The sequence below is a fragment of the Jatropha curcas genome, chromosome 8, assembly GCF_041381405.1.
Source record: "Jatropha curcas cultivar XTBG-Jc1 chromosome 8, XTBG_Jcur_1.0, whole genome shotgun sequence".
Lineage (NCBI taxonomy): Eukaryota > Viridiplantae > Streptophyta > Magnoliopsida > Malpighiales > Euphorbiaceae > Jatropha > Jatropha curcas.
The window spans coordinates 12,925,799-12,936,679 of record NC_143158.1 but is presented as its reverse complement, the minus strand read 5'-3'; the positions used below and the strand labels follow the sequence as shown (position 1 = coordinate 12,936,679).

Genomic DNA, 10,881 nt, shown 5'->3' with positions numbered 1-10,881 from the left:
GACAGAAAAATCTGGTCGTTTACCATCTTGTGCCTCTGAAAGAATCTTTTGATAGTCATCATCCGTCAATATTGCTGTTCGAATCTGATCAATCAATAAAGGCTTCACCTGAAGATTAGCTAACACCCAATTGTCAGAAATCTTCTCAAACTTAGCATTAATAGACCGTAGATCATGGACTAGAGATAACGCTGTCGTCCTGAGGTTAGCAATAATCTTACGGCTCAATGCATCTGCTACCACATTAGCTTTCCCTGGCTGATAATCGATAATACAGTCATAATCTTTTATCAACTCAAGCCATCGTCTCTGTCGCAAATTCAACTCCCTTTGAGTACCCAGATACTTTAAACTTTTATGATCTGTGAAGATATAACATTTCTCACCATAAAGATAATGTCTCCATATCTTCAATGCAAATACAATGGCTGCAAGTTCCAAATCATGTGTAGGATAATTCCTCTCATGTGGTTTAAGTTGGCGTGATGCGTAAGCAATAACATTTCTATCCTGCATCAACACACAACCTAAGCCATTATGAGAAGCATCACTATAAACAGTAAACTCTTTACCTGGAATAGGTAAAGTCAAAACTGGCACTTCAGTCAAGCACTTCTTCAGCTTATCAAAGCTTTCCTGACATTTATCTGTCCATTCAAACCTAACGTTCTTCCGCAATAGTTGAGTTAAGGGCAAAGCAATGATAGAAAATCCCTTAACAAACTTGCGATAATAGCCAGCCAAACCCAAGAAACTACGAATCTCGGAAACATTCTTTGGTGGCTTCCAACTGGAAATAGCCTCAATCTTACCAGGATCCACTGCAATACCCTCTGCAGATACAATATGACCAAGAAAAGCAACTTGTGCTAACCAGAATTCACATTTAGAAAACTTAGCATAAAGTTGTTTTTCTCGAAGAGTTTGAAAAATGATTCTTAGGTGCTTATCATGCTCTTCTATATCTTTGGAATATACCAGAATGTCATCAATAAAAACCACAACAAACTGGTCAAGGTAAGGTCTGAAGATCGTGTTCATCAAAGCCATGAATGCTGCTGGAGCATTAGTTAATCCGAATGGCATAACTAGAAACTCATAATGGCCATAGCGAGTCCTGAATGCCGTCTTAGGAATACTTTGCTCTTTAACCCTGAGTTGATAATACCCCGATCTCAAATCTATCTTAGAGAATACAGAAGCACCTTGAAGCTGATCAAAGAGGTCATCAATCCTTGGCAAAGGATACTTATTCTTGACTGTGACCTTATTCAACTGACGGTAATCGATGCACAACCGTAAACCGCCATCTTTTTTTTTTTACAAATAGCACTGGAGCTCCCCATGGTGACACACTAGGACGAATAAACCCCTTATCAAGCAATTCCTGTAATTGTGCTTTCAATTCTTTTAATTCAGCAGGAGCCATCCTGTAAGGAGTAATGGAGATCGGTTGAGTCCCTGTCATAACCTCAATCTCGAATTCAACTTCCCTTTCTGGCGGCAATCCTGGTAATTCTTCTGGAAAAACATCTGGAAAGTCACACACTGTAGGAATGTCCTTAAGACTAGGAGTACCTACCCTTGTGTCCACAATGTGAGCTAGGTATGCCTCACACCCATGACGGATCAATTTCTGAGCTAAAGCTGCAGTTATCACAGATGAAGGAAGTATCTGTCTCTCACCCTGTATCACCACATCAATATATTCTGGCAGTTTAAATAGTATCTTCTTAAGGTCACAATCAACCACTGCATAAGTATACTACAAGGGACTTAATCCTTTTAATTCCTTCATTTTTATATCTTGTAGCAAAATAATTTAGTTATTAAATATATATAACTTCTTTTGGTAGATATTAATCTCAATATAATTTCTTAAACATATTATAAAAAAAAACATAAAATAAAATGGTTCCATAACCCATAAGTCCATGGATGATTTAATTACATATTGGAGTCCTGTTCAAATCTTAGATACATAATAGAAATTAATTACTTTAATAGACTATAAATTTTCAAATTCATACAATCATAATTTACATGAATCTGCTCAAATATACATAAATGATCTGTTAATGTTTAATACATCATACATATTCCAAAAGAAGTCAAATATACAATAGCTACATCAGTAGCATACTATCTACATCAAATAAAAATGATCCTCTCTTGGTTCTTTTTCCTTTCCTTTACCTGCGATAGTACAAAAGCAACTATCGCTAAGCATATGGCTTAGTGGTGTACTAATAAAAATAATAAGGAATGACAATTCATAAATCCACCATGGTAAAGAAAATAAGAAACAAAATAAATCAATACCATTTAAATCATCAATTCATAATATAGTCTTTACAGCTTTTATAGAGTCAATTCTGAGGGCCATCAGTGTCTAATGTGCACATCTAGACCTGCTATCTACAACCTCAATCTGTGATATGATTTCAGAAGAGGGAGCAATCTACAACCTCAACATGGAGGGAGAATTTCATATCAATCATATATCATCTAGTGATGATATCCATGTTCAATCGATCGTAATATCAACTTCAACAAATGAAATGATATTCGGGGTAATAACCATATCTATATCAGCTGTAAGACTTTTAAACCATTCCATTTATGTACTAATATGAAAATCACAATGGACAACATTTCATTTCACAACCACTGCTAAAAACATTCAATCACGGCCACCCCTCATACTACAGATATCAATTGGCCAACGTCCTCCTCTTTCACAGTATAAGAATCATAAAATTCATTTATAAATATCATTCAGTCGTATGCTTTCAAAATAATCTTTTTCCTCTTTAAAAACTTATGAATATAATTATAATTCATAAAGCAAATCCATTGAAAATATTTTGCAAAATCAATTTCATTTTGGTTAAATAAAAGTAGGAAAGGAATAATATACACTAACCTGAACTAGATGGCTCCCCTAGCCCTTTTCCTCTAGTAATCACCCTCTCCTCAACTCCCTTTCTCTCAGCAGCTGTAGCATGATATTAATACTCACATTAAGATCATACTACACAATGTACACACATGCACTTCTATAAGAATGCAAATTAAGCATTAGAATGTAGTCTCATGCTTTTTCTTTCATTTTCACTATACTTGTCCAAGTGTTATATGATCTGAGTTTAAGCATGAAACACTTCATATCCAACACTTAACCACATCCTAGACACAAAATACTAACAATGAAAACAATAGAAGTGCATAGCATGCTAAATTCGTTCAAGGTTTATGAAATGCAGAATTTCAGCATTTGAGTAGCTGGCATTGCGTTGACTATATCTTGAATTCCCCATATTCAATTGCCCTGAAATTTTGACAGCATGTTCCAAACATCTTAGGGTACTGTTCTGGAAAATTTCATAATTTTTAAAGCTCATTTGCATTTTTAAATGACATAATTATAGAGTCTGAAGTTCAATTTTTCTCATGCTGAGCAGCCTGCAGTGATTTACTTATAACTCCATTTCCTTTTATCCAATGGCCTTTAAATTTTAACACGACCTACCCAACATCTCAGCCTATCTCCATATCAAATTTCATAAATTTTTGAGTTCATTTGCTTAGTCAAATAGGTCAATTATAGAAGCTGAATGTCAGGCAGCATAACTGTAACATGTCCAACAATGATAAGTTTATTTAAGTATTCTCAACTCACTTCCAGCACAAATTCATGCAATCCAACTCTTCTATTACTGAAATAACATCATAATATAAGATATAGCAGAGTCCATAGTTCATAGAATATCAAAACCAAACTCAAAATCATCCATCTTGGTGACTTATGCAACTTAGACTTTGAATTCATGCATAACTACTTTCAATCATCTTAAATCACTTCTCATCACTTCATCTTCACCAAATCAGATTACACAAACAAGCACCTCACTTCAAAGTTCATGGAATTCAAAAAGTAATCCATAGAAATGAAGGAGGAAGTGAAAATAACTAACCTTTTCTTAAGAATTACTTGAAAATTCTTTGATTTTCACCTTCTTTTTGCTTGGTTTTGACTCAAAACCCTCCTCCTCTCTTCTTGAACGGTTTGGCCTGCAACAATGAGTGAAGTGTCGTGGTTCTTTCCTCTTCTTCAATAAAATTATATAATAAACTTTATTAAAAATTCCTTCCATGTCCTTTAAATGCAAATTGCACTATAATCCTCCCTTTTGTTTTCCCTTCATCCTTTGGCACTCTAATCTTTTTAATCATTTTACTTTAGTCCTATTAGGTATAAACCAAGTGTATTTAATATTCTAAACTCCACTTGGTAAAAATCGTACGGAAATTACCGTTTTTCAGGCTTTTCAGGTAAAATCGTGCTTTACCGAGAAGTCATTCATCTTTCAACTCATTTTTGATTTCCTTTAAGCTTTCACATGGATTTGTAAAGATCAATTAATGTTTCATTTAATTAATATTAATATCCTCAATCTATAGTGTTTCCCATTATTTTAAGTTTTCCTTTTATTCGGATAACCGAATTCATCGAAAAAGCTAAAATAGAAAGAACTACAAAATTGAGGATATTACATTCATTCCCGACTGGATGTCTTTGCGGGATTCCTTCCCGCCTTGATGTTGATGCAGAATTCATTTCTAACTTATTTTTTTCGCGGGATTTCTTCCCGGCTTGATGTCTTTACGGGATTCATTCCCGACTGGATGTCTTTGATGATGTTGAATCAACTTATTGACTCGAGCTCGTATGATGGTGATGACCCTAGGCGAATCTGACTTTGTTGTTGTAGTGGTTTTACCACTGGTTGACTAAAATATGACTTGTATTCATCACAAAGAGTTTTGAATACCCACATTGTGGTGGTAACTTGAGTTGCTTGAGTGTTGAAGAAGCTTTTATGCTTTGAGTTTGTGGCTTCACCATGTTTGAATTCTTGAGGTTAATTTGATTCCTTTTTTTGAACTTTATCTTCCTCTGAACTTGGAACTTATTTCCTCAATGGTTCTCCTCTCCATAAGGAATTTTGAGGAGACTCTTCCTTTTCCTTGTTTTGAGAAATGATCTTTGTTTATAAGGACACTTGTACTTGTGCCATACTTGGCGCTTGATTTTCAAGGTGTTTGTTGTCATCCAATTCGTGGAAATGACTGCTTCTTGCTTTTTTCAAAATATGAGAGCCGCTTGGTCTTTGTCCTTACGGCTGAAATGATTTGTCATCTACCCTTGATGGGCTTGAATTTAACGGAGAGCTTGCAGTTGACCCATTTTTGACAACTTGATTTCCTGTAGCTTTGTCCTTGATTTCTTTCTTTTGTGCAGAAGTTCCTTCTGACCCATTTTTCCTTTGCTTGTTTGCTTCCTTTTGACCAGGGGTTTCCTTTTGTCCCGTTTTTCCTTTTGCTTGCTTAGAAGCGACCTCTCCATAAAGAATTTCGAGGAACTTGATTCTAAGATGACTTGAGTAGTGTATGGATAGCATTGCGACTTCGTGCAGACCCAACCCAATTCCAAACATAACTTCTTTATTCTGTCGCTTTTAAGCTCAAAATTCAGACACCTCTCTGTCGGAGCATCTTCCATTCCTGGGTTTTCGGAGAAACCATTCTAACCCTAACCCCTTCAATCGGCTTTGCCTCGGTACTGTTTGAAGTCTTGCATACCCTTTGCTGGATCCTTTCCATGATTACCCTTCAAAACTTCCCCTTTGATGGTGCTTCTTAGGATGCCCCTAGCTTTGATTGATGCAGAGCAAATGAATGCATTTTTCTTTGCCAATTTTTTATTATCTTTTTTTTAATCATCATTTTTTTTTAATTTTTTATTATTTTTTTTCGATTTTTTTTTGTGCTTTCACAGGAAGGGATAGGGAAAGAGTATAAACATGATTGGAACGTAAACTGATCCCTTTTTATTGATAAGACAAAATTTGTGTACAAAAGACACTTAGATTTACAAATGAAAACTTGAATGGAAATGAAAATGAAAAGAAAAAAAAACTAAACCCTAAAAGATAGACTCTAGGTGGACTGTCACGGACTAGGATTGGATTGACTGTAGTGACTTTGTTCTTCTCGATGCTTAAATCGATCAGACAGGTTGTTGTTGGTCTTGAACAATTCCTTTGCTCTTTTGGAGGTTTGATCTCAACCTTCTCAGACACAAACTTCATTCATTTCTAAGAAAAGTTCGAAAGGATCGAACAATTCTTGTTCAGCAATTTTTTTTGCATTAATCCCATGGTTAGGCAAAGGATTGGTTGATGTTCAGCTTGCTCTTGGGGATGATGGACCCATTGTCAACTAGGTCTTGTAGACGGTTTTTTCAAAGTCCAGCATGATTCGGCTTCTTGTATGAGTCTTCTTTGAATTGACCCAACTGGATTAAGTCTTCCACCTTAGTTGCAGTCGCAATGAGCGATTGGAACGTAGGCAAGTACTGTGTTTGAAGCTGTGACTAGTAGACAGGCAGTAAATTCTTGATTATTATGTCAACTTGTTCCTGTTCAGAGGGTCGGTTGATCATTTGAGCAGCTTTGGCTCTCCACCTCGAAAGGAACGAGGAGAAGGGCTCATTGTTCTTTTGTTTAGTGGTTTCCAGCTCCCTCCGGGTAACATCCACTTCGATATTATAATGGTACTGCGTGTTGAAAGCATTGCATATGTCTTCCCAATTCTTCATTTTGGAACGATCCAAGCTTACAAACCATCTTAATGCAGCACCAGTCAAAGATTGCTGAAACAACTGAGCAAGGAGCTCGCTGTTCAGGCCAAACGGGTTGAGGGCACCCACATACATTTTCAGGTGCGTTTTGGGACAAGTGGTTCCGTCAAACTTATCCATGTTGGGCATTTTGAATTTTGTTGGCAGTCTCGCTTCGGGGAACAAGGACAAGGAGTCCATGTCCACCACTTCCTTGTGTGTTTTAAGGGCAATGATAGGCCTTTTCAACAATTCCAGCTTCTCTCTCATTTTCTGAGCTTCCAGTTCAGAAGCAGTTCCAGAGGGCATGTCATCCAGGGCAGGGTTTGTTGGTTCAGCAGCAGGATCCTGATTGGAGGTAGCAGGTCCACTTCCCCCAGCTGAAGCCCCATTTCCATTACCATTGCCCAGTTCAGCTATCAGGGCAGTCCTTTGGGCAGCCAATGCCTCATTCATTCTGGCCTCCATTCTGGCCTCGAGTTGTTCAATGAGGTTTTGGATGTCAGACAATGATGCCATTGGTGCAATTGGGGTTGTTGGACTTGTGGGTGAGAGCTTAGTTGGTGTTTGGAGGGGTACCTGTGAAAGGACATAATCAAAACGATTAGACTATCCTATATAAGGTGTTTTCATAGGGTATGAGAGATAGTGTGAGGTAGGGTAGTGTATGGGTAAGGTATTTGGACTTGACCCTTGTGATGTGGGGTGGTATGACCAAACAATGTAGGGTAGTGTTGGTATGCTAGGACACCTAAGATAGGACCCAATGGGATGTGATATGTAGGGTAGAGTGCTTAGGGCTGGACACCTCGACTTTTCGAAAGGCCCTAAGTTCTCAAAGAAAAATTTTTTTTTCTGGGCCTTAGGGGCCAAAATGTAAATTTTTGGGCCTTAGGGGCCAGAATGTGAATTTTCGGGCCTCTGTGGCCAAATTGTGAACTTTCGGGCCTTTGGGGCCAAAAAAGTGAACTTTCGGGCCTCTGTGGCCAAATTGTGAATTTTTAGGCTTCTGTGGCCAAAATGTGAATTTTCGGGCCTTTGGGGCCAAAATGTGAACTTTCGGGTCTTTGTGGCCAAATTGTGAATTTTTAGGCCTCTGTGGCCAAATTGTGAATTTTGGGCCTTCGGCCAAATTGTGAATTTTTGGGCCTTAGGCCAAATTGTGAATTTTTGGGCCCTAGGCCAAATTGGGAATTTTGGGCCTTTGGGGCCAAAATGTGAATTTTTGGGCCTTCGTGGCCAAAATGTAAATTTTCGGGCCTTTGGGGCCAAATTTGGAATTTTTGGGCCTTAGGGGCCAAGATGTAATTTTCCAGGTCTCAGGGACCAAAATGTAATTTTTTAGGTCTCAGGGACCAAAATGTGATTTTCCAGCTTTGAAATGGAATGTTTTTTTTTTTTTTTAAGATTCGCCCTTTTTTTTTGTGAAGTATGGGATGAATGCGTGAATGCGCACAACATCACAACATAATTCATTTTAATGGAATGATTCAGCATCATTAGGTGCATACAGTCCTAAAGGATAGGTTCTATAGGCTATAACACAAATAGAGAATTGGCTTATTCAGGGACCCTTGAACCTTGAGTATGGATATACCTAACCACATGTGAAACAAGGAGTTTCGCGTGGGTCCGACAGTACGCATACTCATGGGCCACCCCCAAAAGGATTAGGGATGGTTTGCGGTAACAGGGAGGACGCTTTGGCTGTCCGTCGACATAATCAAAGAGACCTGCCGATCAGCGCTACTTGCTATCCAGACTCAGAAGTTTGAACAGAGAGAAAAGAAATTCATTTGAAATTCATTTTTTATGCAATGTAGAAATAGATTCTCAATCGTGCAAATAAATAAACAAATTTAAATGATTTACAGTAAAGTTCAATTAGGTCCAAATTCTCCTTATTAAGCATTCTTAAAGAAAGAATGCTTAATTTTGCTTTTTTTTTTGTTGGGGTACCCTGCAAAACAAAGCATAGAAAAATAATACCCTAAAGAAGGGCAGGTTAGTTTACACAACAATCGTAGTCCACTTTATGCAAAATGATTGCATAAGTTTCCCAGCAGAGTCGCCAAACTGTGAAACCCTCCCCCGAAACATAGGCATATGATGCATATGACTAAAGGCAGAAATGCACGTGAGTGTGTGAATCGCCACCTTGTTTAATTATTTTAGGGTAAACTAGGAAAAAACCCTAAGTGACTCCATTTTTTAATTAACCTAATTACTAGATTAATTATCCCAAAGCCTAAGGCATGGTGTGCAAACCCGAGATGGATCCCGAGACCATGTCATGCTGATAAACTAACCATGAATGAATGCTTTGCAGGGTAAAATGAAATAATTGGACCAAATAAAATGTTTATGTGATTTCGACTTGCCGCTTGGGGTTAAATCCCAAACGTGCCTACGTACTTCCGTTTGAATGGAAGATCAAAGTCAGCGTAGTTCGATAGGCCTTCTTTGAAGGGCTTTGAATGGGTATGCTTAATGCATGAGTGTATGTATGCTTTGTGCATTTTGTTTAGGCATTTTGCCAAAGAGCTGATTGATTTGATGTTTTAGGCATTTGATGCCAAAAATGTTGATTTTAATGGCTTTTAGCCAAAAAGAGTGATTTAGGCAATTTTTGCCAAAGGTTTGATGTGATTTAGGCAATTTATTGCCAAAAATTGGTTAGGTGATTTGTCGCCAAAATGATTAAGGCATTTGTGCCAAAAGTTGGTATTTGAAGGCTTTTAGCCAAAAGATTTAGGCAATTTGATTGCCAAAATGATTGATTTTTAGGCGATTGTCGCCAAAATGATTGATTTTAAGGCTTTTAGCCAAAAAGAGTGATTTAGGCAATTTGATTGCCAAAATGATTGATTTTAGGCGATTGTCGCCAAAATGATTGATTTTAAGGCTTTTTGCCAAAAATTTAATTTAAGCGATTTGTCGCTAAAAAGTGGTCAATCTAATTTATAGGCAATTTGTTTACCAAAAATTGATTGAACCGTGGGCAATTTGTTGCCTAAATGTGATTGATTCAATTGTAGGCAATTTGTTGCCAAAATGTGATTGATTAAGGCTTTTTAGCCACAATTATTGATTAATTGGACTTAAGCAGGACTGTTCGAATAAAGGCAATTAACCGTAGTTATTAATTAACTAGGTCCTTTAAGCCAATATTGTCGGATTTAGGTTTTAATACCACGATTATTAATTAACCGGGCATTTAGCCTAAAGTCTTTTAATTGAGGCAGTTTATTTGCCTAATGATGGCATGGAATGCAATTATGCAGTTGTAGAATTATTAGGAGTAGAAGAGAAGCATGCATGAAGTGCTAAAATTAAATAAGCAGAGTTTAGTTTATGTACCTGATTTAATCGTCGGCCACTTCTTAACTCCAGGTTAAGCTCCTCGTTAAGGGAATATTAATTAATTTTAATTTTAGTGACCAAATAACAGAGCAAGAAAGCAATAAAACTAACTAAAAAAAAAATGCAGAAAAGCGGTAAAGAATTGCAAGGAGCGGGAGGGAGAAGGAGCGTCCGTCAACACAGACTGAGTGAGAAAAACAGAAGGCCCGGAGGCTGCTTTTAAAGGCAAAATCGGACTGTTTCGGCGCTGGGCTCAGTGGCCGGGCCGCCGGATCTCGGTGGCCGAGCTCGGTGGAAGGGCCGCCAGAGCTCGGTGGCCGAGCTCGGTGGTCGGGCGCCGGATCTCGGTGGCCAGGCTCGGTGTCCGGCGGCCTGGGCCGCCGGGTCCGGCGGTTCTGCTGATTTTTTATTCCGGAGGCTTTTTCGGGAGTTCCAGACCTCCAAAAAATATTCTGGGACCAATTCCGTGATCCTCGCGACGTCCCGGACGTTTTAAGTATCATATTGGCATACTTCCGGTAAATTTCCAAAATGGCCTCCAGTCTGGCCGGACTATTTGCAGTCCGGAAAAACTGTCTTTTTGAGCCTCAAAATTTGAGTATTCACAGCGTGACGCGGCTGCTCTGGTCTGCAACTACCTTTCGAACTACTCTTTTTACGTGTTCTTTACGTTAAAAGTGATTAAACACAACTTAGAAAATTCCAACAGTGGGCAAAATTACATTTTAACAATCACAAACCAACTAAACACTTATGAAAATGAGATTTTTAAAAAGACAAAAGACTATAAATGAAAAAGAAGAGTTAGAATAGTTACCTAGCCCTCAGATTTG

At 38.0% G+C, this 10,881-nt stretch overlaps 1 long non-coding RNA gene across 1 annotated transcript; it reads right to left on the bottom strand.

Moving 5' to 3' along the window:
* Positions 1–1,985: 1,985 nt before the first annotated feature.
* Positions 1,986–4,541, bottom strand: LOC149494217 (uncharacterized). Its single transcript, XR_016322187.1, has 3 exons — positions 3,978–4,541; positions 2,927–2,998; positions 1,986–2,196 (listed from the first exon to the last, which is right to left on the bottom strand). It is a non-coding gene; the product is annotated as an uncharacterized LOC149494217 (long non-coding RNA).
* Positions 4,542–10,881: the final 6,340 nt, after the last annotated feature.